This window comes from Callithrix jacchus, chromosome 6 (assembly GCF_049354715.1).
Source record: "Callithrix jacchus isolate 240 chromosome 6, calJac240_pri, whole genome shotgun sequence".
Classification (NCBI taxonomy): Eukaryota; Metazoa; Chordata; class Mammalia; order Primates; family Cebidae; genus Callithrix; species Callithrix jacchus.
In genome coordinates, this window is record NC_133507.1 from 111,918,123 (window position 1) to 111,924,122 (window position 6,000).

The following is a 6,000-nucleotide window of genomic DNA, read 5'->3' on the forward strand; positions in this document are numbered from 1 at the left end:
CTGGCAAGCCAAGGCTGGTTTGACCCTGGGGCCTCTTCCTCATGCTCCTGGTCCTCTCCCGGAATGCTCCTGGCCCTCCCAACTGCTCTAGGTCTCTTCCTGGAATGCTCCCAGCTCTCCCAGCTGCATCCTATCCCTCCCAGAATGCTCCCAGCCCTCTCCCAGAATGCTCCCAGCCCTCCTGGCTGCTCCCCAGCCCTCCCAGCTGCTCCCTGGCCCTCACCAGCTGCTCTCAGAACCTGACCAGTGAGCGGTCAGGATTCTCCAAAGAAGGCCCCTTCCCCAGGTCCCACGCCAGCTGCAGAGGCTTTGGTGGGCGCCTTCAGTGCTTTCCAAGGCCTCAGACATGGACAAAGAGTATAGAGAGGCCTGGTTCCCTAGAGCCCAGGGGCTCACCCCACCCTCTCCCTAGGTGAGCTTAGACTCTGACCTCACACCCCATGCCTGGTCCCATTCCTCTTGGCCTCCTTCTCTGGCCTCCCTCCCCACCTGTCACTCCCTGGGGCTGGCCTGCAAAAGCCAGAGAGCCGTGGTGCAGCTCACCCTCCTAGATACTTCAGCCCTCCCCAAGGAGGGGGAATTGTCATCTCCTATCCTCACACAGCTGCAGCAGTGGCTACGGACTTAGCAGATCTCCAGGGGAAGCTTCAGGGGCAGCCCAGGGCAGGTATTCTGAGCTCTTCAGCAGGAAAGCCCTCTCTATATCCAACCACTTCCCCAGAGTGCCAGTGTGACCACTCCCTTCTGTCACTGGACCCCGGCCTATAATGGCCCTTGGTAAGGATGTCCTGGAAGTCCCTTCCAGGCTTTGGAGTTGGCAAGTATGGATCTGAATCCACTTCCAGAGCTAGATGGCCTTGGGCAAATTATCCAACTTCTCCACCTCAGCTGCTTCATCTACAAAAGGGGAACGATGGTACGGGCGCCTTACAGAGCCGTTAGGAGGTGTCCGCGGCAGTATCCAATTGGCCCAGCCTTGAGTCTGCCACAGAGCCAGGCACTCACCATGCTCAGCAGATGCCTAAATCAAATCCAGCCTGCTCCGCCCCCACACTAACAGCTGCAGTTGCCACTTTCCTGGCAAGAAGCTTCTATAGCTACGACTTGCCCCTGACACAAAAAGTTTCCCCGAGTCTGACCACAGTCTATTGCCTGCTCCTATCCCACCCTCCCTCTCCCCCAGCTACCCTTTCTATGTCTCTTACCAAGGACCTAAAGAAGACATACCCCCACCCTCTTCTTTCCCAGCAGGCATAGCCTGTGCGGCCTTCTCCAGGAAGTCTTCCATGATCTTGTCAGCCCAGACTGATTTCTATCCTCCAAGCTCTCGTATTCCACAAATTCAGTTCATGATATTTTCCAGCTGGCAGCTGAATTTTCACAAACTCCCTAAGGCCAGGGGCCACCCACACTCACCAGCTGCTTGTTGAAGTTCTGGACGCACTGCTCAAACTGCTCATCCTTGGTCACATCTGCCTTCCCCAGCTTCTGGAGAACCTGCCGAGGCCAGGAGAGAAGGGGAAAATGTTACCTGGGAAAGGAGACATTTCCCAGGTAACATTGGACATCAACAGATCCAGGTTGATGGCATCCCAAGATGCTTGACGGAAGTGACAGATGCACACACATTATGTGCACATGGCAAACTCCTATGCATCCTTCAAAACCTCGCTCAGGTGACATCACTGTGAACTGTCCCTGATCTCTCCTTCCCTCAAACACTCTGTACCACTTAGAGCCTGAGACCTTTCCTCACTGCTGTGTGACATGCCTGCATGCCTGGTACCCTCACCCTGAATGAAAGCTTGAGGTCGGGGACAATGTCGCAGTCATCTGTGTCCCCAACACCCACACAGGGCTAAACACAGGACAGACATGCAAGATATTCTTGCTGGCCGCTACTCATCTGAACTGTGGGCTTTGGGGGCAGAGACGTGACCTTAAACTAAACACCTGCCTCTCAGTCTCAGGCTCCTCCTAGGCAAAATGGAAGGGTAATGTACACAAAGCCCTCAGCCCTGAGGGGTGGAGGGCGTGACAGCATGGAAGCATGAGGCTGAGCCAGCCACCCCACTCTGCTGGACCTCAGGCTGCTGAAGCTCTCAGCTCTCCAGTGCCCCCACCCTGGATATGGGAGGAATGACAAGACCACAGCATGACGGAGGCCCAGGTTTGACTGATAGGTGAGGAAGGCCTTGGCCACACGCCATCCTCACTGCACCTACCCTCATTTCATTGATGAGGGAACGCAGGCGCGGCCTGGGGTCCCCATTCTCAAGGAGCTCCTGGTGTGGCTACCACAGGGAAAAACAAGCTGGGCACCCCCTGCCCCAGAACAGGAGCTGGGACAAGGCCGTGAGCCTTGGGACACAGGTTTCCCACTCCATCCATTCCACACTTGGTTAGTGGGACCTCCCCTATGCCGAGCTTACAGGCAGACCACGGAGGGACACAGCAGACTCCAGGTGTCCAGGAGGGGATGGCCCAGCAGCGACTCAGGAAAGCTGGGCAGGACAATTGTGCTGGGTTTTTATGGATGAACAGGAGTCGGGTGAGGAGGAGGGCCTTGCGGCGCAGACCAGGATTTTCACTCTGTTCAGGGTTATCGCGGGGAGGACGCCTGAGACAGTCAGCTCCACTCACACTCATCACACACTTACCATGCATGCTCACTCTGTGATAAACAAAGGGGAGCCTTTGATAACTTGGCAGAGGACGAGACACACAGAGGCCCAGGGAGCAGAGGCGGCCACAGAGCCAACAGTCTCGGGAGCCTGATTGGCTCTCACCACGTCCTCAGCCCAAGTCCGCATGTGAGTGGAGCTGAAGTGCCTCAGAGGGGACATCCCAGGGCAAGGCAGGGAGATGGGGGCAGGTGGCAGGAAAGACGAAGGAGTGGCCCCGTGGCCAGCTCCAGAACCTCCTTCTCCTGCAAACATCCATAGGTTCAGCCTCACTGAGCCCCCGATGTGGAAGGAAACCCACCCAAGGCTCCTCCCTAGAAAGGCTGGAAGGTTCACTGAGTTGGCACTGTGCCTCTGGCACCAGGGCCCATAGGGGCTCAGTGGGAGCATCCCGTGGTCGAGTGCCCCTTCCCAGCCCTCCACCAAGGCCTCTGTCACGGCCCAGTGAGAGGACAGAAGGCCCTGGCATCAGCCTCTCCCTGTGGGTACAGGGAGTCCTGCCACCCTCCAACAGCCCCCACGTGGCAGGCAAGGCCTTGACCCACAGCGTGAGTCATGGGGCACAGTCAGTGCCCGGCTACCAAACCTAGAGAGAGGAAAGGAGCCCAGGCCCATCTTGTTTAAGCCAGGAGCAGCTTACCACCTACAGCACCCACCCAGCCACCGTGCATGCACTTCAAGATACCAGGGCCAACTCCTCACAAGGGAAGTGTCCTCACCTCTGAGTGACAGATGGCAGGTGAGCACAAACAAATCAGGACACAGCCTGAAGTGGTCAAGTCAGGAGGGGGTGGGTCTTCGGGCTCAAGGCTGTGCCCCAACAGCCCCTCCTAGGGTCTCTGATCCCTCCCTCAGCCCCAGAGATAGCGGGTCCCCTGCACTTGGCGGACACACACCCACAGTCTAAGTGGCCTGGCCCAGGGCAGGGAGAAGCACTTCCCAGGGCCGTGAGAAGGACCAGCCCAGGGACCCAGGAGGAAAGCTGGAGGCAGGAGAGGTAAGGGCCGCATTCCCAGCCACTCTGGTCCCAGCCAGGACCTGGGAGAAAGCTGGGGGCTCCTCAACCAGCTGGCGACACCCCTCATCCCCTCATCCCCTCATCCCCTCATCCCCGCTGTGGCTGGAGGCATCTCAGGGTGTTGCAGAGTTCCAAACACCCCACCCACCACACATGGAAGGGGGGCCTCATCCTGCAAATCTCCCCACCTAGGCACCAACTACCCAGCTACTGAGACCCCAAAAAATTCATGAGGCCCTCACCTTCCGCATCATCTCCTCCACACACCTGGCTGCCTGTGCAGGAAGGGTGGGCTGAGAAGTGAGCCCCGACTTGCCCCTTCCTCTCAGCAGAGGTGCCAGGAACATCGCAGGACAAGAGTTCTGCCTGCTGCCTGATGCATCAGGCTGGGGTGGCAGTGGTGAAGGGATACAAGGGGAGTTGTAAACCCCCAGGGGCAGAGGGAGCCAGTCTGAGGACAGTGCTGCAGACCCCATAGTCACCTAGCCCCCCAGCACACAACCCCTCTCCAAGTCCATCTCTCAAATGCGAGCTGCCCAGGCATCCAGAAGGAGAGAACCCCCTCTCCTGGCTGCTGCTCACACCTCCCCATCCCCACTCCGAAGGTGGAGTCACCTAAGCTTGGTCCACACTTCCAGACAGCGGGTCTGGGTGGCCTCCAACCATCCGGTGCCATGCAGGAGGCCACAGCAGCCCCGACCAGACAGCAGAGGGAGGAAAAGAAGTTCTAAGCCCACCACTCACCGCCACACTTCATGTGCCCCTCCACCCTTCTTATTTTCAAAGTATAAACCTCAAAGAAAGCAGACAAGATACTACAGAGGCTATCATCTACCCTTCACCCAGATTCACCAATCAACTGTTACCACTTGGCCACGTTCATTTGCTTTCTTTGCTTTTCTCCTTTTTTGCTCTGTCACCCAAGCTAGAGTACATGACGCCATCCCGGCTCACAGCAGCCTAGACTTCCTGGGCTTAAATGATCCACCCACCTCAGCGTCCCACGTAGCTGGGACTACAGGCCACTGCGCCTAGCTAATATTTTTATTTTTTGTAGAGACAGTGCCTCACTATGTTGCCCAGTCTGGTCTCGAACTCCTACCCTCAAGTGATCCTCCCACCTCAGCCTCCCAAAGTGCTGGGATTGCAAGTACGAGCCACCATGCCCAGTCACTTTTCTTTCTATACAAACAGTTCCTGCACTTGAATGTTTGCCCAACCAACTAAAGGGAAGTAGCAGAGGGTCACTGGGATGACCTTCATCCAGAATGCTTCACCCCTAAATACTGCAACACATTCCCTAAGACAAGAACGTGCTCCGAAATCCCCATGATACTGTGAACACCCCGATCCCTTTAATACATATTTTAAATACCATCTGACACATGGTCCACATTCAGATATCCCCGGGTATCCTCCCAGTGCTCTTTCCATCCGGGCGGTCTGCTTTTCAGTCTAGGATCCAACTGTAGTTCACATATCGCTTCTGATGGTCGGGTCTCTTCTTCCTTTAGTCCAGAACGTCCCCCACCTGCCTATTAATCAGTGTCATCCTTTTTTCTTCTTTCTTGATATTGGTATCTTTTTAAGAGTGAAAACCAATCACTTGGAAAATCTCCCCACCCCACCCCCTACACCAGATTGATCTGTTTCCTTGTGATGACATTCAGGTGAAACGCTGCTCTGGTGAGAGTCCAGCACCTTCTGACCACATTATAGCTGTGGTAAGCTTGACCGCTGGGTCTGAGTCACGTTTGCCAGATCTCTTGGAAAGAAAGGTCACTTTTCTCTTAGTCATCTGCAGGGCAATCACTGTCATGTGGCAAGGCAAAAAGTTGCTGAACTTTCCGCACAATGCCCTCACCATCCATCATTCTTTGCTGTTCAGCGTGAGGTCTGCAGGCAGCTGCATCCCAGTCTTCCGAGAGCCTGGGGGAGAGAAAACACTGCAGACTGGCTGACCCAGAGTGTTCCCTTTAACAGGTCCCCCTGGTGCACTGTATGCGCAGTGAAGCCTCAGAAGCACTGCAGTCACATCTTGGCTGGAACCCACCGTCACCCAGTCTCCTCCATGTGACCCGGCATTCCACAAAGATGAGCTTCCCCTAGTCTTCCCTTTGCGAGGAGGGCAGTGGGGATATTATGAGTGCTTCATTCTGCATTCATTATTCTTTTTGATGCTCAAACGTCCCAAGTACAACCAGTGGGAGATTTCGGACACGTGCCCACTCATCTGCGAGCGCATCCTTACTTTCTGCCACTACCAGATGCTCTGGACTCAGCCTGCACTGTCCCTGC

General features: G+C 55.9%; 1 protein-coding gene across 1 annotated transcript in view; it reads right to left on the bottom strand.

Moving 5' to 3' along the window:
* The window catches only part of LOC100410334 (myc box-dependent-interacting protein 1-like), a 30,935-nt gene extending 25,283 nt beyond the window's left edge, over positions 1-5,652 (bottom strand). The window contains exons 1-2 of the mRNA XM_078328035.1: positions 5,078-5,652; positions 1,417-1,497 (exon numbers count right to left, since the gene is read on the bottom strand). The gene's annotated coding sequence lies outside the window, so the exon portion shown is untranslated. The remainder of the gene's footprint in view (positions 1-1,416; positions 1,498-5,077) is intronic.
* Between the last annotated feature and the right edge of the window lie 348 nt (positions 5,653-6,000).